The sequence below is a fragment of the Oncorhynchus mykiss genome, chromosome 9, assembly GCF_013265735.2.
Source record: "Oncorhynchus mykiss isolate Arlee chromosome 9, USDA_OmykA_1.1, whole genome shotgun sequence".
Taxonomy (NCBI): Eukaryota; Metazoa; Chordata; class Actinopteri; order Salmoniformes; family Salmonidae; genus Oncorhynchus; species Oncorhynchus mykiss.
This window is the reverse complement of record NC_048573.1, coordinates 33,240,371-33,263,343: the sequence shown is the minus strand read 5'-3', so window position 1 is coordinate 33,263,343 and position 22,973 is coordinate 33,240,371. Positions and strand designations below refer to the sequence as shown.

Genomic DNA, 22,973 nt, shown 5'->3' with positions numbered 1-22,973 from the left:
GAGATTCCTGTAGGTCTTTAGCTGACACTCTAGGAGTCTTCATAACCTCATTGAGCATTCTGCACTGTGCTCTTGCAGTCATCTTTGCAGGATGGCCACTCTTAGAGAGAGTAGCAATTTATAGACACTTTGTCTTACCATGGACTGATGAAGATCAAGGCTTTTAGAGATACTTTTGTAACCCTTTCCAGCTTTATGCAAGTCAGCAATTCTTAATCTTAGGTCTTCTGAGATCTCTGTGAATGTTTAAATTATGCATTCAATTTAAACAGGAAATACAATACTTTCTGTGTTATTAGTTTAAGCACGCTGTGTTTGTCTATTGTTGTAACCAAGATGAAGATCAGATAAAATGTTATAACTAATTTATGCAGAAATCCAGGTAATTCCAAAGGGTTCATATACTTTTTCTTGCCACTGTATGTTGTGGACTGTCAAGCTTAGGTATGGGTGCGATGTTCTGCTTGACCATATATCGATTGTGGTAAAAAAGTAAGACACGTTAGCCAGCTTCTCGGTGACTCTTTCATGGGTAGCAATGTATAACCGTGGCAATGATTGTTCCGCAAAATACCTGCAGCTTGGTAGCTGATATTTGGAGTCAATTGTGATTAGCAGCTTTTTGAAGCCGGACTTTTCCACTGTATAGATGGGGACCATATATTTTCCTAGGTGTGATAGGTCACCACATCTTTTATCTACTTCTACTTCAAAAATGTCTTGTCATATGGGATGATGTTTGAAAATGATGTGGCTATGGTTATTTACAGGACATTTTGGGAGCGTGACGATTGGAAACATCAGCATCACGTATTTTCACACATTCCTCCCATTTCACCTCATGTTTCTGTCTCAGGTGCTGGGAGAGCCTGGGGGAGCCTAGTTGTGCTGCTGTTTTTCAACACAATTGTTTTTCGACACACTTTGCACGGGACATAAGTTTGCTTAGCATCTGACCTCACAAACCCGAACCACTGCCATATTACAGAACAAACATTGCTGCCCTTTTTGGGGATGATTTCATCCTCACGAGAAGCTGAGTTTGCTTCCTCATTGTCCATTTTGGTAGTGCTTGCCACTACGCTTCATGGGCATGGTTACAACTTGGGAAAGGCTTCCCAGGATTGTGATTGTTGGATAACTTTTGTGCATGTGCCATGACGCAGTTGTGGCATGGTTCAGTTTAGAGGTCGACCGATTATGATTTTTCAACACCGATCCCGAATTTTGGAGAACCCCAAAAAATCCGATAACGATTAATACAAAAATAAAATAAAAAATACAAATAAAGTGTATGTGTGTGTGTGTGAGTGTGTATGTATATATATGTGTGTATATATATATGTGTATGTGTGTATATATATATATATTTATATATATATATATATATATATGTATATATATATATACATACACACACATACACTTAAAAAAATTAAATAATTTAGGGACAGCACATCAAAATCAAAACCTCATCCCAAAAAAGTTCTCCAAAATATGTATATATATATACACACACACACACAGTTGAAGTTTACACACACCTTAGCCAAATACATTTCATCTGACATTCCTGACATTTAATCCTAGTACAAATTCCCTGTTTTAGGTCAGTTAAGCTCACCTCTTTATTTTATGAATGTGAAACGTCAGAATAATAGTAGAGAGAATTATATACTTCAGCTTTTATTTTTTTCATTATATTCCCAGTGGGTCAGAAGTTTACATACATTCAAATAGTATTTGGTAGCAATGGCTTTAAATTGTTTAACTTGGGTCAAATGTTTCAGGCAGCCTTCCACAAGCTTCCCACAATAAGTTGGGTGAATTTTGGCCCATTCCTCCTGACAGAGCTGGTGTAACTGAGTCAGGTTTGTAGGCCTCCTTGCTTGCACATACTTTTTCAGTTCTGCCCACAAATGTTCTATAAGATTAAGGTCAGGGCTTTGTGATGGCCAATCCAATACCTTGACTTTGTTGTTCTTAAGCCATTTTGCCACAACTTTGGAAGTATGCTTGTGGTCATAGTTCATTTGGAAGACACATTTGCGACCATGCTTTAACTTCCTGATGTCTTGAGATGTTGCTTCAATATATCCACATAATTTTTATTTCTCATGAAGCCATCTATTTTGTGAAGTGCACCAGTCCCTCCTGCAGCAAAGCACCCCCACAACATGCTGCTGCCACCCCTGTGCTTCACAGTTGGGATGGTGTTCTTCGGCTTGCAATCCTCCCCCTTTTTCCTCCAAACATAACAATGGTCATTATGGCCAAACAGTTCTATTTATTTTTTACCAGATCAGAGGACATTTCTCCAAGTACGATTTTTGTTCCCATGAGCAGTTGCAATCCGTAGTCTGGTTTTTTTATGGCGGTTTTGGAGCCGTGGCTTCTTCCTTGCTGAACAGCCTTTCAGGTTATGTCGATATAGGACTAGTTTTACTGTGGATATAGATACTTTTGTACCTGGTTTCTCCTGGTTTCTCCATCTTCACAAGGTCCTTTGCTGTTGTTATGGGATTGATTTGCACTTTTCGCACCACAGTACGTTCATCTCTAGGAGACAGAACGCGTCTCCTTCTTGAGCGGTATCACTGCTGTGTGGTCCCATGGTGTTTATACTTGCATTTTTTTTGTTTGTACAGATGAATGTGGTACCTTCAGGCGTTTGGAAATTGCTCCCAAGGATGAACCAGACTCGTGGAGGTTTTTTCTGAGGTCTTGGGTGATTTCTTTTGATTTTCCCATGATGTCAAGCAAAGAGGCACTGAGTTTGAAGGTAGGCCTTGAAAAACATCAGAAGCTTCTAAAGCCATGACATCATTTTCTGGAATTTTCCAAGCTGTTTAAAGGCACAGTCAACTTAGTGTATGTAAACTTTTGACCCACTGGAATTTTGATACAGTGAGTTATAAGTGAAACAATCTGTCTGTCAACAATTGTTGAAAAATGACTTGTCATGCACAAAGTATACGTCCTAACTGAATTGCCAAACTATAGTTTGTTTACAAGAATTTGTGGATGTCACGCCCTGGTCTTAGTATTTTGTGTTTGCTTTATTATTTTGGTCAGGCCAGGGTGTGACATGGGTTATTTATGTGGTGTGTTTTGTCTAGGGGTTTGGGAACCATATTTAGGCAGCCATATTCTTTGAGTGTTTCGTGGGTGATTGTTCCTGTCTCTGTGTTAGTTTGCACTTCACGTTACGTTTATTGTTTTGTATTGTTCATGTTTATCTTTTATTAAACATGTATTGAAATAACCACGCTGCATTTTGGTCCGCCTCTCCTTCACCGGAAGAAAACCTTAACAGAATCACCCACCACAAAAGGACCAAGCAACGTGGTGACAGGCAGTGGCAGCAGGAGCAATGAAGTCTGGATTCTACAACTTGGGAGGAAATAGACAGGTGGGCGGTCGACCCAGGGAGAGTGCCGGAGCCCGCCTGGGATTCGCTGGAGCAGTGCGAAGAAGGTTATAGGAGAATGGAGTTGGAGAGACGAACACGGCGGCGCGGATGGAAGCCCGAGAGACAGCCCAAAAAATGTCTTGGGGGGGGGGAGAGTGTGGCAGAGTCAGGAGTCAGACCTGAGCCAACTCCCCCTGTTTATCGTAAGGAGCCAAGGAGGAAACCAGAACCAGAGCCGGTGTTGGAGGTGAGCGAAGCAGAGACTGTGGAGGAGTTAATGGGGAAATTGGAGGAGAGAGTTATGATGAAGTTGCTGTGTTTGTGCATGAGCCACGGAATTCGCCCGACGGAGCGTGTCGGGATTTCATGGCACCTGGGTCAGCTCTCCATACTCATCCTGAGGTGCGTGCTAGTCGGCTGGTGAAGATTGTGCCAGCCTCACGCACCAGGCCTCCTGTGCACCTCCCTAGCCTTGCACGTCCTGTGCCAGCTCAGCGCTACAGTTTGCCTAGCAGTGCTAACCGTGGCGGGCGTGGTACTGGTCAGGCACCGTGTTATCCGGTGGAACGCACGGTGTCCCCAGTACGCGTGCTTACCCCGGTACGCTACATCTCAGCTCCTCACATCTGCCGGGCTAGGGTGAAGATCCAGCCAGGGTGGTTGGTGCCAGCCCTGCTCTCAAGATAACCAGTACGCCTTCACGGTCTGGTCCATCCTGTGCCACCTCCACACACCAGCCCTCCGGTGGCAGCTCCCCACACTAGGCTTCCTGTGCGTGTCCTCGGCCCAGTACCAACAGTGCCAGCGCCACGCACCAGGCCTACAGTGCACTTCGCCTGTCCAGCGCTGCCAGAGCCTTCCTCCTCTCCAGCGCTGCCGGAGTCTCCTCCTGTTCAGCGCCGCCAGAGCTGTCAGTCTGCAAGGAGCCGCTAGAGCTGTCAGTCTGCATGGAGCAGCTAGAGCTGCCAGTCTGCATGGAGCTGCCAGTCTGCATGGAGCTGCCAGTCTGCATGGAGCAACCAGAGCCGCCAGTCAGCATGGAGCAGCCATAGCCGCCAGTCAGCATGGAGCAGCCAGAGCCGCCAGTCAGCATGGAGCAGCCAGAGCTGCCAGTCAGCATGGATCAGCCAGAGCCGCCAGTCAGCATGGATCAGCCAGAGCCGCCAGTCAGCATGGAGCAGCCAGAGCCGCCAGTCTGCCAGGATCCGCCAGAGCCGCCAGTCAGCCAGGATCTGCCAGAGCCGCCAGTCAGCCAGGATCTGCCAGAGCCGCCAGTCAGCCAGGATCTGCCAGAGCCGCCAGCCACCAGTCAGCCAGGATCTGCCAGAGTCATCAACCTGCCTGAGCTTCCTCTCAGTCCTGAGCTTCCTCTCAGTCCTGAGCTTCCTCTCAGTCCTGAGCTTCCTCTCAGTCCTGAGCTTCCCCTCAGTCTTGAGCTACCCCTCAGTCCCAAGCTACCCCTCAGTCCCGAGCTACCTCTCAGTCGCGAGCTACCTCAGTCCCGAGCTGTCCCTCAGTCCGGAGCTGCCCCTCAGTCCAGTGGGGCTCTTGGTTAGGGTTACTAGGCCAAGGTCGGCGGCGAGGGTTGCCAATCTAAGGACGCGATGCATGCGGACTAAGACTTTGTTGGAGTGGGGTCCACGTCCCACCCGGACCCTCCCCTATGGGTTTAGGTGTGCGGCCGGTAGTCAGGCCAGGGTGTGACATGGGTTATTTATGTGGTGTGTTTTGTCTAGGTTTTTTTTTATAGGTTATGGGATTGTGGTTAGTGGGGTTGTCTAGAAAAGTCTATGGTTGCCTGGAGTGGTTCTCAATCAGAGGCAGGTGTTTATCGTTGTCTCTGATTGGGAACCATATTTAGGCAGCCATATTCTTTGAGTGTTTCGTGGGTGATTGTTCCTGTCTCTGTGTTAGTTTGCACTAGAATAGGCTGTTTAGGTTTTCACGTTACGGTTATTGTTTTGTATTGTTCGTGTTTATCTTTTATTAAATATGTAGCAAAATAACCACGCTGCTTTTTGGTCCGCCTCGCCTTCGACGAAAGAAAACCGTAACAGTGGAGTGGTTTTAAAGTGAGTTTTAATTACTCCTAAATGTATGTAAACTTCCGACTTCAACCTTATGGATGTGTGTGTGTATAAATATATACATTGCATTAATGACAATTGAAATACTGAATGAACACTTTTATTTTTACTTAATATAATACATAAATAAAAATATATTTACTCTCAAATAAATAATTAAACATGTTGAATTTGGTTTAAATAATGCAAAAACAAAGTGTTGGAGAAGAAAGTCAAAGTGCAATATGTGCCATGTAAGAAAGCTAACGTTTAAGTTCCATGCTCAGAACATGAGAACATATAAAATCTAGTGGTTCCTTTTAACATGAGTTTCTTCATTGCACAAAGGAATAACCTCAACCAAATTCCAAAGACTGGTGGCATCCAGTGGAAGTGGTAGGAATTTAAAACAAGTGCCTAAGAAATATTGTTTCCCAATGAGAACTCACTGAACAGACAGACCTCAAAACAAAAATTCTGAACGGTTAGTCTGCCTGCTACATAAGTTATGTTATACTCACAGACATGATTCAAACAGTTTTAGAAACTTCAGAGTGTTTTCTATCCAAATCTACTAATAATATGCATATCTTATATTCTTGGCATGAGTAGCAGGAAGTTGAAATTGGGCAAGCTATTTATCCAAAAGTGAAAATGCTGCCCCCTATACCTTTAGAAGTTAATGAGTCTGACGTGAAGGATCTACTTCTTTCCCGGGAACAGGCCCAAATCCCCATCATTTGCGTGAAGAGAAGACTGAGAAAATGGGGGCGGAGGATGGTCTGCCTTGTGAAAATTTGTAGGCAAGTGAGTTAATTCACTTAGAGCTACCCCCCTACTTTTTTCAATTTCCGCCTGAAGACATACCCAAATCTAACTGTCTGTAGCTCAGGCCCAGAACCAAGGATATGCATGTTCTTGGTACCATTTGAAAGAAAACACTCTGAAGTTTGTGTAAATGTGAATTGTATTGAATGTAGGAGAATATAACACAATAGACCTGGTTTAGATAATACAATGAAAAAAACGTATGTTTTTTATTTTTATTGTTGTATCATCTTTAAAATGAACAAGATAAAACACATTCAAGTAGGAGGATGGGGACAATTTCAGTGAAAAACATAAGAGGGAAACAGTACGTGTGCAAAGTTTCAGAATGATAACGTCCAAAATGAGTGTGCTACATGACATTTATCATGAAGTCCCCCAGGTGTACCCAAGTAGCCAAATTGGTGAAGTCATACATTTTGAATGGAATATTTTTTTACCAAGCATGTGGTGCAGTTGATGGGGGACTTAATTTTGCAAAGAACACAGCGACGCCTCCATGCTGTGCCCTTTTGGCCCTGAGGCACATCCATGCCTGCAGAAACACATTTGGGCAGATGAACACCACTTGTGGCAGGAGCTGGATGAACCAGCTTCAGTGGGGGATGGACACCTTGGCACTGGGGGCTCCCATTCAGAGTCAGTGTCACTGTGAAAGAAAATGTTCAGTTAGAATAGTTTCACATATGAGCCCTGTATCAACAGGTATAATAAACAGATATATATAGAGTACAGGGAACATAAGGTTGAATATATTATTACAGACCTGCTAGATCTACTGTCTCATTTATATTATGACATTTCAGCTAGATCTACTGTCTCTTATATTCTGAAGACCAGCTAGATCTACTGGCTTTATTATATTACAACAGACCAGCTCTATCTACTGTCTCCATTTCACGTTGGCCATTGTTGTGGGCCTGCCCTCCCCTCAACAGCCTCAAATAGGCTATTCCATTTCACAAATAATATTTTATATTATTAATTTCAAACAACGGCATTAGCATGAGAAGAACTTACCAGTCCAAAACGATGTCCTCTCCGTTCAAAAAATAATGAACCTCTTTACACCGGAGTTTACTACATGGGTTGATCTTCCAACACATAAACATTACATATTGCCATTTACCTCAGCTCATTGGCTATCTACCCAGCTAGATTTCAAGACGATCAGTGGTCATTGGGTTAAAATACAGTCAATCAACGAAACAGCGGTCATATCATTGGTGCACAATGATGACATTACTTGTTGTCTTCAAATCGGTTTCTTTCAGTCAATACGTCCCGCGAAATGACCCATCAGTTGATTGCAATGAAACCAAACATGACTGGAAAAGTCACGTTTTGTGTGTGTATTTACCTCGAATGTGTCGTCGAAAATGGAATGAGACGGAATTCACGACACAAGCGGTTCACAAAATGTTTCGTGTTAGGCTATAAAAATGGATTTTATCAAACAAAAGACCATTCATTGTGTAACAATGAGCATTGGGATTGCAAACATAGGAAGATCGTCAAAGGTAAACTATTTATTTTATTGCAGTTTGTGATTTTGTTACGCCTGTGCGGGTTGAAATAGTTGTTTTTTATGGGGCTCTATCCTCAGATAATCGCATTGTATTCTTTCGCAGTAAATTGTTTTTTAAATCTGACAACGCAGTTGGATTAGCAAGATTCTAGGCTTTCGAAACATGTGAGACACTTGTATTTTCATGAATGTTTAATATGACTATTTATGTAGCGATCACCATATGTATGGGTTCTGTACGCAGAGAGGTTAAACCATACTGCCATCCGTTCTATTGGCAAACATGCAATCATTGGAAAATAAAATCGATAACCTACGAGCAAGAGAACATTAAGTGGTCTCATTGGTACTGCTATAATTGGAGCAAAATAACATGAAGTGGTCTCATTGGTACTGCTATGATTGGTTCTAGCAATGCAGTACAGGTTTTTGCATTAGGTAGGCATAAATACTGATTTTAGACATCATTCTAGTGATGCACTAGTGGCATTGTGGAAACTGCCTGAAACAATTATTAGAAACAAAGCTAATGGAAACTTTTTAGAAGTGTAATTCATTGTTGAACCTCACCCAATATTCTCATATTGTGTCCGTCTCTTTTATAACAGTTTCATTATTGGAAATGCATGTTTTTAGACAAGGTTCATGGAAGCAAAATTCAAAGATATTTTCATATGCTAAGTGGTGTCATTGTTCCAGCTGTCTAAATGTCTAAAATCGTCCGGGAAATCCTTTTAAGGGCCTATCCAGCTAGTTCAGCATGATGGGGGACACCTTTTCTGGGTTGTGAATTTGATACATATTTTTGAGCTGTTGTTCATGCACATGGCCAAAATCCTTTTTTAGGCCCTCTCCAGCATGACGTTAGAGATCGTTTCTGGGTTACGAATTTGAAACATACAGTGGGGAGAACAAGTATTTGATACACTGCCGGTTTTGCAGGTTTTCCTACTTACAAAGCATGTAGAGGTCTGTCATTTTTATCATAGGTACACTTCAACTCTGAGAGACGGAATCTAAAACAAAAATCCAGAAAATCACATTGTATGATTTTTAAGTAATTAATTTGCATTTTATTACATGACATAAGTATTTGATACATCAGAAAAGCAGGTCCTTAATATTTGGTACAGAAACCTTTGTTTGCAATTACAGAGATCATACGTTTCCTGTAGTTCTTGACCAGGTTTGCACACACTGCAGCAGGGATTTTGGCCCACTCTTCCATACAGAATTTCTCCAGATCCTTCAGATTTCGGGGCTGTTGCTGGGCAATACGGACTTTCAGCTCCCTCCAAAGATGTTCTATTGGGTTCAGGTCTGGAGACTGGCTAGGCCACTCCAGGACCTTGAGATGCTTCTTACGGAGCCACTCCTTAGTTGCCCTGGCTGTGTGTTTCGGGTCGTTGTCATGCTGGAAGACCCAGCCACGACCCATCTTCAATGCTCTTACTGAGGGAAGGAGGTTGTTGGCCAAGATCTCGCGATACATGGCCACATCCATCCTCCCCTCAATGCGGTGCAGTAGTCCTGTCCCCTTTGCAGAAAAGCATCCCCAAAGAATGATGTTTCCACCTCCACACCCAGTGTTCTTGGGGTTGTACTCATCCTTCTTCTTCCTCCCAACACGGCGAGTGGAGTTTAGACCAAAAAGCTCAATTTTTGTCTCATCCATTCCTCCTCTGGATCATCCAGATGGTCATTGGCAAACTTCAGACGGGCATGGACATGTCCTGGCTTGAGCAGGGGGACCTTGCGTGCGCTGCAGGATTTTAATCCATGACGGCATAGTGTGTTACTAATGGTTTTCTTTGAGACTGTGGTCCCAGCTCTCTTCAGGTCATTCACCAGGTCCTGCCGTGTAGTTCTGGGCTGATCCCTCACCTTCCTCATGATCATTGATGCCCCACAGGTGAGATCTTGCATGGATCCCCAGACCGAGGGTGATTGACCGTCATCTTGAACTTCTTCCATTTTCTAATAATTGCGCCAACAGTTGTTGCCTTCTCACCAAGCTGCCTGCCTATTGCCCTGTAGCCCATCCCAGCCTTGTCCAGGTCTACAATTTTATCCCTGATGTCCTTACACAGCTCTCTGGTCTTGGCCATTGTGGAGAGGTTGGAGTCTGTTTGATTGAGTGTGTGGACAGGTGTCTTTTATACAGGTAACAAGTTCAAACAGGTGCAGTTAATACAGGTAATGAGTGGAGAACAGGAGAGCTTCTGAAAAAAAAACTAACAGGTCTGTGAGAGCCGGAATTCTTACTGGTTGGTAGGTGATCAAATACTTATGTCATGCAATAAAATGCAAATTAATTATTTAAAAATCATACAATGTGATTTTCTGGATTTTTGTTTTAGATTCCGTCTCTCACAGTTGAAGTGTACCTATGATAAAAATCACAGACCTCTACATGCTTTGTACGTAGGAAAACCTGCAAAATCGGCAGTGTATCAAATACTTGTTCTCCCCACAGTATTTGTGAGCTGTTTTTCATTAAGATGGGAGAAAATATATATTTTTGGCCCTATCCAGCTAGTTTAGCATAACGGGGGACACGGTTTCTGGGTAACTAACTTGAAATGTATTTTTGAGCAGTTTGTCATGAACTTCACTAAAAATAATTTTGGGGCCCTAACGAGCTAGTTCAGCATGACGGAAGACATCGTTTCTGGGTTACGAATTTGAAACATAATTTTGAGCTGTTTTTCATGCACATGTCCAAAAATCATTTTTTTAGGCCCTATCCCGTATGACGGGAGACATCATTTCTGGGTTATGAATATGTAAAAAGGAAATCCTTTTTTTTGTCCTACCCAGTTAGTTCAACATGACGGGAGACATCGTTTCTGTGTTATGAATTTGAAACTTATTTGAGTTGTTTTTCATGCACATGTCCAAAAATCATTTTTTTAGGCCCTATCCAGTATGACGGGAGACATCATTTCTGGGTTATGAATATGTAAAAAGGAAACTGACCAGTTTATCATGCACATTGCCGAATGTGTTTTTTGGTGTCCCTATCTGCATGACGGGAGACACCGTTTCTGGGTTACGAATTTGAAACTTATTTTTCAGCAGATTTTCATTCAGATGGCAGAAAATAAAGAGTCTTCTGACACTTGTGGGGGATCAGATAAAAATTGAGAATATCACCGTGTTCGTGAGGGTCTCCTCATTCCAGAGAGTGGTCATACGAATTTGTAGGTCAAACGGTTCGGAAGCTAGAGATGTTTTTGTGAGAAGACCGATTATAGGTATGTCTCATGGTTTGACAAAAACCGATCTAGGTCCACCATCTTTCACTGCAGATATGGAGGGGTAACATAAGCAGTTGTGGAGGATTGAGACGGATACGCCGAGTCTTAATCTCTCTAGTTGAAAACGGATCTATTTGAATGGGTATTTTCAACATTAATTGACTTTGATTCACGTACCTTTGCGTCATTTGACTCAAAATAAATGAGTTCCATTCTTTTGGAAGTCTTATTTTTTCATTTGCTCTTTAAAAAATGAATTGATCTCATTTTGCACTTTATTAATTTGTAAAAACTCGTCATCATTTTGCTGTCGCGACTGAAGAAGACAGAATGTGAAAGACACAGCAGATGAACTACAGAAGATTTGAACTGAAGCATGGTCAAGATTTTGGAAGACTGTTATGCTCACAAGTAAAGCACAAAACACTCACATGATGTTCAATCGTTCCAAGCACCATGGACACGTCAATCGATATCTTCACTGTCATTGCTGCAGAAAGCAAAAAAATAACTTTTGGCATAAGGCTCGTTGTTCTAGGGGTATGATTCTCGCTTAGGGTGCGATAGGTCCCGGGTTCAAATCCTGGATGAGCCCTTTTGCAGATCCTTGAACAATCTCAGACAGGCAGATCTTGGGCCACTGGTCGGAACGCCGACTATTACCTCTTGGGCGCAGGACAAGGTGGCTGAATGGTTTTGGCGATGGGACTGCAAATCTATTTTGATATGCACTTGTTGGTTCAACGTTGCACAACATTTATTATTTTAGATAACCTGCAGAATGTAGGAGCAATTCTGACTTCCAAGTACAACGATAATGATTCAAATGTAATACACTTGAAATGACATCCAGCCCCTAAAACAACTGAATTCCTCAAGCTCTGCATTGGCCGGGAATCAAACCCGGGTCAACTGCTTGGAAGGCAGCAATGCTCACCACTATACCACCAATGCTATGTGCAGCTCAGTAGCAACATTGAGACATCGACTCATAATTTGACCGTCATTTTGGTGGAAAGTGATAATTCACTTTCACGGTTTAGGTGTATGATTATGGCTTAGGTTGCGAGAGGTCCCTGGTTAAAAAATCTATCATTTTAATCACTACAGGTTACCTTCAGATTAGTCCCGTGACACTTGTTGGGAACGTAGGGCAAAACGGAGAACATTGCGACAAGTGGGGTCACATTAGTTTGTAGCCCAAGATTTTGGATTCTACAAACAGAACTTGGCACATAGACGGTTGTGACTTCAGACGAGTCTCCTGACACTTGTGGGGGATGTAGAGAAAAATTGAGAATACCACCGTGTTCGTGAGGGTCTCCCCTTTCCAGAGTGGTCATACGAATTTGTAGGTCAAACGGTTCGGAAGCTAGAGATGTTTTTGTGAGAAGATCAATTATAGGTATGTCTCATGGTTTGACAAAAACCGATCTAGGTCCACCATCTTTCACTGCAGATATGGAGGGGTAACATAAGCAGTTGTGGAGGATTGAGACGGATACGCCGAGTCTTAATCTCTCTAGTTGAAAACGGATCTATTTGAATGTGTATTTTCAAAATTAATTGACTTTGATTCACGTACCTTTGCGTCATTTGACTCAAAATAAATGAGTTCCATTCTTTTGGAAGTCTTATTTTTTCATTTGCTCTTTAAAAAATGAATTGATCTCATTTTGCACTTTATTAATTTGTAAAAACTCGTCATCATTTTGCTGTCGCGACTGAAGAAGACAGAATGTGAAAGACACAGCAGATGAACTACAGAAGATTTGAACTGAAGCATGGTCAAGATTTTGGAAGACTGTTATGCTCACAAGTAAAGCACAAAACACTCACATGATGTTCAATCGTTCCAAGCACCATGGACACGTCAATCGATATCTTCACTGTCATTGCTGCAGAAAGCAAAAAAATAACTTTTGGCATAAGGCTCGTTGTTCTAGGGGTATGATTCTCGCTTAGGGTGCGATAGGTCCCGGGTTCAAATCCTGGATGAGCCCTTTTGCAGATCCTTGAACAATCTCAGACAGGCAGATCTTGGGCCACTGGTCGGAACGCCGACTATTACCTCTTGGGCGCAGGACAAGGTGGCTGAATGGTTTTGGCGATGGGACTGCAAATCTATTTTGATATGCACTTGTTGGTTCAACGTCGCACAACATTTATTATTTTAGATAACCTGCAGAATGTAGGAGCAATTCTGACTTCCAAGTACAACGATAATGATTCAAATGTAATACACTTGAAATGACATCCAGCCCCTAAAACAAATGAATTCCTCAAGCTCTGCATTGGCCGGGAATCGAACCCGGGTCAACTGCTTGGAAGGCAGCAATGCTCACCACTATACCACCAATGCTATGTGCAGCTCAGTAGCAACATTGAGACATCGACTCATAATTTGACCGTCATTTTGGTGGAAAGTGATAATTCACTTTCACGGTTTAGGTGTATGATTATGGCTTAGGTTGCGAGAGGTCCCTGATTAAAAAATCTATCATTTTAATCACTACAGGTTACCTTCAGATTAGTCCCGTGACACTTGTTGGGAACGTAGGGCAAAACGGAGAACATTGCGACAAGTGGGGTCACATTAGTTTGTAGCCCAAGATTTTGGATTCTACAAACAGAACTTGGCACATAGACGGTTGTGACTTCAGACGAGTCTCCTGACACTTGTGGGGGATGTAGAGAAAAATTGAGAATACCACCGTGTTCGTGAGGGTCTCTCCTTTCCAGAGTGGTCATACGAATTTGTAGGTCAAACGGTTCGGAAGCTAGAGATGTTTTTGTGAGAAGACCGATTATAGGTATGTCTCATGGTTTGACAAAAATCGATCTAGGTCCACCATCTTTCACTGCAGATATGGAGGGGTAACATAAGCAGTTGTGGAGGATTGAGACGGATACGCCGAGTCTTAATCTCTCTAGTTGAAAACGGATCTATTTGAATGGGTATTTTCAACATTAATTGACTTTGATTCACGTACCTTTGCGTCATTTGACTCAAAATAAATGAGTTCCATTCTTTTGGAAGTCTTATTTTTTCATTTGCTCTTTAAAAAATGAATTGATCTCATTTTGCACTTTATTAATTTGTAAAAACTCGTCATCATTTTGCTGTCGCGACTGAAGAAGACAGAATGTGAAAGACACAGCAGATGAACTACAGAAGATTTGAACTGAAGCATGGTCAAGATTTTGGAAGACTGTTATGCTCACAAGTAAAGCACAAAACACTCACATGATGTTCAATCGTTCCAAGCACCATGGACACGTCAATCGATATCTTCACTGTCATTGCTGCAGAAAGCAAAAAAATAACTTTTGGCATAAGGCTCGTTGTTCTAGGGGTAAGATTCTCGCTTAGGGTGCGATAGGTCCCGGGTTCAAATCCTGGATGAGCCCTTTTGCAGATCCTTGAACAATCTCAGACAGGCAGATCTTGGGCCACTGGTCGGAACGCCGACTATTACCTCTTGGGCGCAGGACAAGGTGGCTGAATGGTTTTGGCGATGGGACTGCAAATCTATTTTGATATGCACTTGTTGGTTCAACGTCGCACAACATTTATTATTTTAGATAACCTGCAGAATGTAGGAGCAATTCTGACTTCCAAGTACAACGATAATGATTCAAATGTAATACACTTGAAATGACATCCAGCCCCTAAAACAAATGAATTCCTCAAGCTCTGCATTGGCCGGGAATCGAACCCGGGTGAACTGCTTGGAAGGCAGCAATGCTCATCACTATACCACCAATGCTATGTGCAGCTCAGTAGCAACATTGAGACATCGACTCATAATTTGACCGTCATTTTGGTGGAAAGTGATAATTCACTTTCACGGTTTAGGTGTATGATTATGGCTTAGGTTGCGAGAGGTCCCTGGTTAAAAAATGTATCATTTTAATCACTACAGGTTACCTTCAGATTAGTGCCGTGACACTTGTTGGGAACGTAGGGCAAAACGGAGAACATTGCGACAAGTGGGGTCACATTAGTTTGTAGCCCAAGATTTTGGATTCTACAAACAGAACTTGGCACATAGACGGTTGTGACTTCAGACGAGTCTCCTGACACTTGTGGGGGATGTAGAGAAAAATTGAGAATACCACCGTGTTCGTGAGGGTCTCCCCTTTCCAGAGTGGTCATACGAATTTGTAGGTCAAACGGTTCGGAAGCTAGAGATGTTTTTGTGAGAAGACCGATTATAGGTATGTCTCATGGTTTGACAAAAACCGATCTAGGTGGACCATCTTTCACTGCAGATATGGAGGGGTAACATAAGCAGTTGTGGAGGATTGAGACGGATACGCCGAGTCTTAATCTCTCTAGTTGAAAACGGATCTATTTGAATGGGTATTTTCAACATTAATTGACTTTGATTCACGTACCTTTGCGTCATTTGACTCAAAATAAATGAGTTCCATTCTTTTGGAAGTCTTATTTTTTCATTTGCTCTTTAAAAAATGAATTGATCTCATTTTGCACTTTATTAATTTGTAAAAACTCGTCATCATTTTGCTGTCGCGACTGAAGAAGACAGAATGTGAAAGACACAGCAGATGAACTACAGAAGATTTGAACTGAAGCATGGTCAAGATTTTGGAAGACTGTTATGCTCACAAGTAAAGCACAAAACACTCACATGATGTTCAATCGTTCCAAGCACCATGGACACGTCAATCGATATCTTCACTGTCATTGCTGCAGAAAGCAAAAAAATAACTTTTGGCATAAGGCTCGTTGTTCTAGGGGTATGATTCTCGCTTAGGGTGCGATAGGTCCCGGGTTTAAATCCTGGATGAGCCCTTTTGCAGATCCTTGAACAATCTCAGACAGGCAGATCTTGGGCCACTGGTCGGAACGCCGACTATCACCTCTTGGGCGCAGGACAAGGTGGCTGAATGGTTTTGGCGATGGGACTGCAAATCTATTTTGATATGCACTTGTTGGTTCAACGTCGCACAACATTTATTATTTTAGATAACCTGCAGAATGTAGGAGCAATTCTGACTTCCAAGTACAACGATAATGATTCAAATGTAATACACTTGAAATGACATCCAGCCCCTAAAACAAATGAATTCCTCAAGCTCTGCATTGGCCGGGAATCGAACCCGGGTCAACTGCTTGGAAGGCAGCAATGCTCACCACTATACCACCAATGCTATGTGCAGCTCAGTAGCAACATTGAGACATCGACTCATAATTTGACCGTCATTTTGGTGGAAAGTGATAATTCACTTTCACGGTTTAGGTGTATGATTATGGCTTAGGTTGCGAGAGGTCCCTGATTAAAAAATCTATCATTTTAATCACTACAGGTTACCTTCAGATTAGTCCCGTGACACTTGTTGGGAACGTAGGGCAAAACGGAGAACATTGCGACAAGTGGGGTCACATTAGTTTGTAGCCCAAGATTTTGGATTCTACAAACAGAACTTGGCACATAGACGGTTGTGACTTCAGACGAGTCTCCTGACACTTGTGGGGGATGTAGAGAAAAATTGAGAATACCACCGTGTTCGTGAGGGTCTCTCCTTTCCAGAGTGGTCATACGAATTTGTAGGTCAAACGGTTCGGAAGCTAGAGATGTTTTTGTGAGAAGACCGATTATAGGTATGTCTCATGGTTTGACAAAAATCGATCTAGGTCCACCATCTTTCACTGCAGATATGGAGGGGTAACATAAGCAGTTGTGGAGGATTGAGACGGATACGCCGAGTCTTAATCTCTCTAGTTGAAAACGGATCTATTTGAATGGGTATTTTCAACATTAATTGACTTTGATTCACGTACCTTTGCGTCATTTGACTCAAAATAAATGAGTTCCATTCTTTTGGAAGTCTTATTTTTTCATTTGCTCTTTAAAAAATGAATTGATCTCATTTTGCACTTTATTAATTTGTAAAAACTCGTCATCATTTTGCTGTCGCGACTGAAGAAGACAGAATGTGAAAGACACAGCAGATGAACTACAGAAGATTTGAACTGAAGCATGGTCAAGATTTTGGAAGACTGTTATGCTCACAAGTAAAGCACAAAACACTCACATGATGTTCAATCGTTCCAAGCACCATGGACACGTCAATCGATATCTTCACTGTCATTGCTGCAGAAAGCAAAAAAATAACTTTTGGCATAAGGCTCGTTGTTCTAGGGGTATGATTCTCGCTTAGGGTGCGATAGGTCCCGGGTTCAAATCCTGGATGAGCCCTTTTGCAGATCCTTGAACAATCTCAGACAGGCAGATCTTGGGCCACTGGTCGGAACGCCGACTATTACCTCTTGGGCGCAGGACAAGGTGGCTGAATGGTTTTGGCGATGGGACTGCAAATCTATTTTGATATGCACTTGTTGGTTCAACGTCGCACAACATTTATTATTTTAGATAACCTGCAGAATGTAGGAGCAATTCTGACTTCCAAGTACAACGATAATGATTCAAATGTAATACACTTGAAATGACATCCAGCCCCTAAAACAAATGAATTCCTCAAGCTCTGCATTGGCCGGGAATCGAACCCGGGTGAACTGCTTGGAAGGCAGCAATGCTCACCACTATACCACCAATGCTATGTGCAGCTCAGTAGCAACATTGAGACATCGACTCATAATTTGACCGTCATTTTGGTGGAAAGTGATAATTCACTTTCACGGTTTAGGTGTATGATTATGGCTTAGGTTGCGAGAGGTCCCTGATTAAAAAATCTATCATTTTAATCACTACAGGTTACCTTCAGATTAGTCCCGTGACACTTGTTGGGAACGTAGGGCAAAACGGAGAACATTGCGACAAGTGGGGTCACATTAGTTTGTAGCCCAAGATTTTGGATTCTACAAACAGAACTTGGCACATAGACGGTTGTGACTTCAGACGAGTCTCCTGACACTTGTGGGGGATGTAGAGAAAAATTGAGAATACCACCGTGTTCGTGAGGGTCTCTCCTTTCCAGAGTGGTCATACGAATTTGTAGGTCAAACGGTTCGGAAGCTAGAGATGTTTTTGTGAGAAGACCGATTATAGGTATGTCTCATGGTTTGACAAAAATCGATCTAGGTCCACCATCTTTCACTGCAGATATGGAGGGGTAACATAAGCAGTTGTGGAGGATTGAGACGGATACGCCGAGTCTTAATCTCTCTAGTTGAAAACGGATCTATTTGAATGGGTATTTTCAACATTAATTGACTTTGATTCACGTACCTTTGCGTCATTTGACTCAAAATAAATGAGTTCCATTCTTTTGGAAGTCTTATTTTTTCATTTGCTCTTTAAAAAATGAATTGATCTCATTTTGCACTTTATTAATTTGTAAAAACTCGTCATCATTTTGCTGTCGCGACTGAAGAAGACAGAATGTGAAAGACACAGCAGATGAACTACAGAAGATTTGAACTGAAGCATGGTCAAGATTTTGGAAGACTGTTATGCTCACAAGTAAAGCACAAAACACTCACATGATGTTCAATCGTTCCAAGCACCATGGACACGTCAATCGATATCTTCACTGTCATTGCTGCAGAAAGCAAAAAAATAACTTTTGGCATAAGGCTCGTTGTTCTAGGGGTATGATTCTCGCTTAGGGTGCGATAGGTCCCGGGTTCAAATCCTGGATGAGCCCTTTTGCAGATCCTTGAACAATCTCAGACAGGCAGATCTTGGGCCACTGGTCGGAACGCCGACTATTACCTCTTGGGCGCAGGACAAGGTGGCTGAATGGTTTTGGCGATGGGACTGCAAATCTATTTTGATATGCACTTGTTGGTTCAACGTCGCACAACATTTATTATTTTAGATAACCTGCAGAATGTAGGAGCAATTCTGACTTCCAAGTACAACGATAATGATTCAAATGTAATACACTTGAAATGACATCCAGCCCCTGAAACAAATGAATTCCTCAAGCTCTGCATTGGCCGGGAATCGAACCCGGGTGAACTGCTTGGAAGGCAGCAATGCTCACCACTATACCACCAATGCTATGTGCAGCTCAGTAGCAACATTGAGACATCGACTCATAATTTGACCGTCATTTTGGTGGAAAGTGATAATTCACTTTCACGGTTTAGGTGTATGATTATGGCTTAGGTTGCGAGAGGTCCCTGGTTAAAAAATGTATCATTTTAATCACTACAGGTTACCTTCAGATTAGTGCCGTGACACTTGTTGGGAACGTAGGGCAAAACGGAGAACATTGCGACAAGTGGGGTCACATTAGTTTGTAGCCCAAGATTTTGGATTCTACAAACAGAACTTGGCACATAGACGGTTGTGACTTCAGACGAGTCTCCTGACACTTGTGGGGGATGTAGAGAAAAATTGAGAATACCACCGTGTTCGTGAGGGTCTCCCCTTTCCAGAGTGGTCATACGAATTTGTAGGTCAAACGGTTCGGAAGCTAGAGATGTTTTTGTGAGAAGACCGATTATAGGTATGTCTCATGGTTTGACAAAAACCGATCTAGGTGGACCATCTTTCACTGCAGATATGGAGGGGTAACATAAGCAGTTGTGGAGGATTGAGACGGATACGCCGAGTCTTAATCTCTCTAGTTGAAAACGGATCTATTTGAATGGGTATTTTCAACATTAATTGACTTTGATTCACGTACCTTTGCGTCATTTGACTCAAAATAAATGAGTTCCATTCTTTTGGAAGTCTTATTTTTTCATTTGCTCTTTAAAAAATGAATTGATCTCATTTTGCACTTTATTAATTTGTAAAAACTCGTCATCATTTTGCTGTCGCGACTGAAGAAGACAGAATGTGAAAGACACAGCAGATGAACTACAGAAGATTTGAACTGAAGCATGGTCAAGATTTTGGAAGACTGTTATGCTCACAAGTAAAGCACAAAACACTCACATGATGTTCAATCGTTCCAAGCACCATGGACACGTCAATCGATATCTTCACTGTCATTGCTGCAGAAAGCAAAAAAATAACTTTTGGCATAAGGCTCGTTGTTCTAGGGGTATGATTCTCGCTTAGGGTGCGATAGGTCCCGGGTTCAAATCCTGGATGAGCCCTTTTGCAGATCCTTGAACAATCTCAGACAGGCAGATCTTGGGCCACTGGTCGGAACGCCGACTATCACCTCTTGGGCGCAGGACAAGGTGGCTGAATGGTTTTGGCGATGGGACTGCAAATCTATTTTGATATGCACTTGTTGGTTCAACGTCGCACAACATTTATTATTTTAGATAACCTGCAGAATGTAGGAGCAATTCTGACTTCCAAGTACAACGATAATGATTCAAATGTAATACACTTGAAATTACATCCAGCCCCTAAAACAAATGAATTCCTCAAGCTCTGCATTGGCCGGGAATCGAACCCGGGTCAACTGCTTGGAAGGCAGCAATGCTCACCACTATACCACCAATGCTATGTGCAGCTCAGTAGCAACATTGAGACATCGACTCATAATTTGACCGTCATTTTGGTGGAAAGTGATAATTCACTTTCACGGTTTAGGTGTATGATTATGGCTTAGGTTGCGAGAGGTCCCTGATTAAAAAATCTATCATTTTAATCACTACAGGTTACCTTCAGATTAGTCCCGTGACACTTGTTGGGAACGTAGGGCAAAACGGAGAACATTGCGACAAGTGGGGTCACATTAGTTTGTAGCCCAAGATTTTGGATTCTACAAACAGAACTTGGCACATAGACGGTTGTGACTTCAGACGAGTCTCCTGACACTTGTGGGGGATGTAGAGAAAAATTGAGAATACCACCGTGTTCGTGAGGGTCTCTCCTTTCCAGAGTGGTCATACGAATTTGTAGGTCAAACGGTTCGGAAGCTAGAGATGTTTTTGTGAGAAGACCGATTATAGGTATGTCTCATGGTTTGACAAAAACCGATCTAGGTCCACCATCTTTCACTGCAGATATGGAGGGGTAACATAAGCAGTTGTGGAGGATTGAGACGGATACGCCGAGTCTTAATCTCTCTAGTTGAAAACGGATCTATTTGAATGGGTATTTTCAACATTAATTGACTTTGATTCACGTACCTTTGCGTCATTTGACTCAAAATAAATGAGTTCCATTCTTTTGGAAGTCTTATTTTTTCATTTGCTCTTTAAAAAATGAATTGATCTCATTTTGCACTTTATTAATTTGTAAAAACTCGTCATCATTTTGCTGTCGCGACTGAAGAAGACAGAATGTGAAAGACACAGCAGATGAACTACAGAAGATTTGAACTGAAGCATGGTCAAGATTTTGGAAGACTGTTATGCTCACAAGTAAAGCACAAAACACTCACATGATGTTCAATCGTTCCAAGCACCATGGACACGTCAATCGATATCTTCACTGTCATTGCTGCAGAAAGCAAAAAAATAACTTTTGGCATAAGGCTCGTTGTTCTAGGGGTATGATTCTCGCTTAGGGTGCGATAGGTCCCGGGTTCAAATCCTGGATGAGCCCTTTTGCAGATCCTTGAACAATCTCAGACAGGCAGATCTTGGGCCACTGGTCGGAACGCCGACTATCACCTCTTGGGCGCAGGACAAGGTGGCTGAATGGTTTTGGCGATGGGACTGCAAATCTATTTTGATATGCACTTGTTGGTTCAACGTCGCACAACATTTATTATTTTAGATAACCTGCAGAATGTAGGAGCAATTCTGACTTCCAAGTACAACGATAATGATTCAAATGTAATACACTTGAAATGACATCCAGCCCCTAAAACAAATGAATTCCTCAAGCTCTGCATTGGTCGGGAATCGAACCCGGGTCAACTGCTTGGAAGGCAGCAATGCTCACCACTATACCACCAATGCTATGTGCAGCTCAGTAGCAACATTGAGACATCGACTCATAATTTGACCGTCATTTTGGTGGAAAGTGATAATTCACTTTCACGGTTTAGGTGTATGATTATGGCTTAGGTTGCGAGAGGTCCCTGATTAAAAAATCTATCATTTTAATCACTACAGGTTACCTTCAGATTAGTCCCGTGACACTTGTTGGGAACGTAGGGCAAAACGGAGAACATTGCGACAAGTGGGGTCACATTAGTTTGTAGCCCAAGATTTTGGATTCTACAAACAGAACTTGGCACATAGACGGTTGTGACTTCAGACGAGTCTCCTGACACTTGTGGGGGATGTAGAGAAAAATTGAGAATACCACCGTGGTCGTGAGGGTCTCTCCTTTCCAGAGTGGTCATACGAATTTGTAGGTCAAACGGTTCGGAAGCTAGAGATGTTTTTGTGAGAAGACCGATTATAGGTATGTCTCATGGTTTGACAAAAACCGATCTAGGTCCACCATCTTTCACTGCAGATATGGAGGGGTAACATAAGCAGTTGTGGAGGATTGAGACGGATACGCCGAGTCTTAATCTCTCTAGTTGAAAACGGATCTATTTGAATGGGTATTTTCAACATTAATTGACTTTGATTCACGTACCTTTGCGTCATTTGACTCAAAATAAATGAGTTCCATTCTTTTGGAAGTCTTATTTTTTCATTTGCTCTTTAAAAAATGAATTGATCTCATTTTGCACTTTATTAATTTGTAAAAACTCGTCATCATTTTGCTGTCGCGACTGAAGAAGACAGAATGTGAAAGACACAGCAGATGAACTACAGAAGATTTGAACTGAAGCATGGTCAAGATTTTGGAAGACTGTTATGCTCACAAGTAAAGCACAAAACACTCACATGATGTTCAATCGTTCCAAGCACCATGGACACGTCAATCGATATCTTCACTGTCATTGCTGCAGAAAGCAAAAAAATAACTTTTGGCATAAGGCTCGTTGTTCTAGGGGTATGATTCTCGCTTAGGGTGCGATAGGTCCCGGGTTCAAATCCTGGATGAGCCCTTTTGCAGATCCTTGAACAA

General features: G+C 42.2%; 7 non-coding genes across 7 annotated transcripts; all 7 read right to left on the bottom strand.

Annotated features, from left to right (window-relative positions):
- Positions 1-11,976: 11,976 nt before the first annotated feature.
- trnag-ucc lies at positions 11,977-12,048 on the bottom strand. The gene has a single exon. It is a non-coding gene; the product is annotated as a tRNA-Gly (tRNA).
- A 1,336-nt stretch (positions 12,049-13,384) lies between these two features.
- Positions 13,385-13,456, bottom strand: trnag-ucc. The gene has a single exon. It is a non-coding gene; the product is annotated as a tRNA-Gly (tRNA).
- Positions 13,457-16,200: 2,744 nt separating this feature from the next.
- On the bottom strand, positions 16,201-16,272 carry trnag-ucc. Its single transcript has one exon. It is a non-coding gene; the product is annotated as a tRNA-Gly (tRNA).
- A 1,336-nt stretch (positions 16,273-17,608) lies between these two features.
- trnag-ucc lies at positions 17,609-17,680 on the bottom strand. Its single transcript has one exon. It is a non-coding gene; the product is annotated as a tRNA-Gly (tRNA).
- A 1,336-nt stretch (positions 17,681-19,016) lies between these two features.
- Positions 19,017-19,088, bottom strand: trnag-ucc. The gene has a single exon. It is a non-coding gene; the product is annotated as a tRNA-Gly (tRNA).
- A 1,336-nt stretch (positions 19,089-20,424) lies between these two features.
- On the bottom strand, positions 20,425-20,496 carry trnag-ucc. The gene has a single exon. It is a non-coding gene; the product is annotated as a tRNA-Gly (tRNA).
- Positions 20,497-21,832: 1,336 nt separating this feature from the next.
- trnag-ucc lies at positions 21,833-21,904 on the bottom strand. Its single transcript has one exon. It is a non-coding gene; the product is annotated as a tRNA-Gly (tRNA).
- Positions 21,905-22,973: the final 1,069 nt, after the last annotated feature.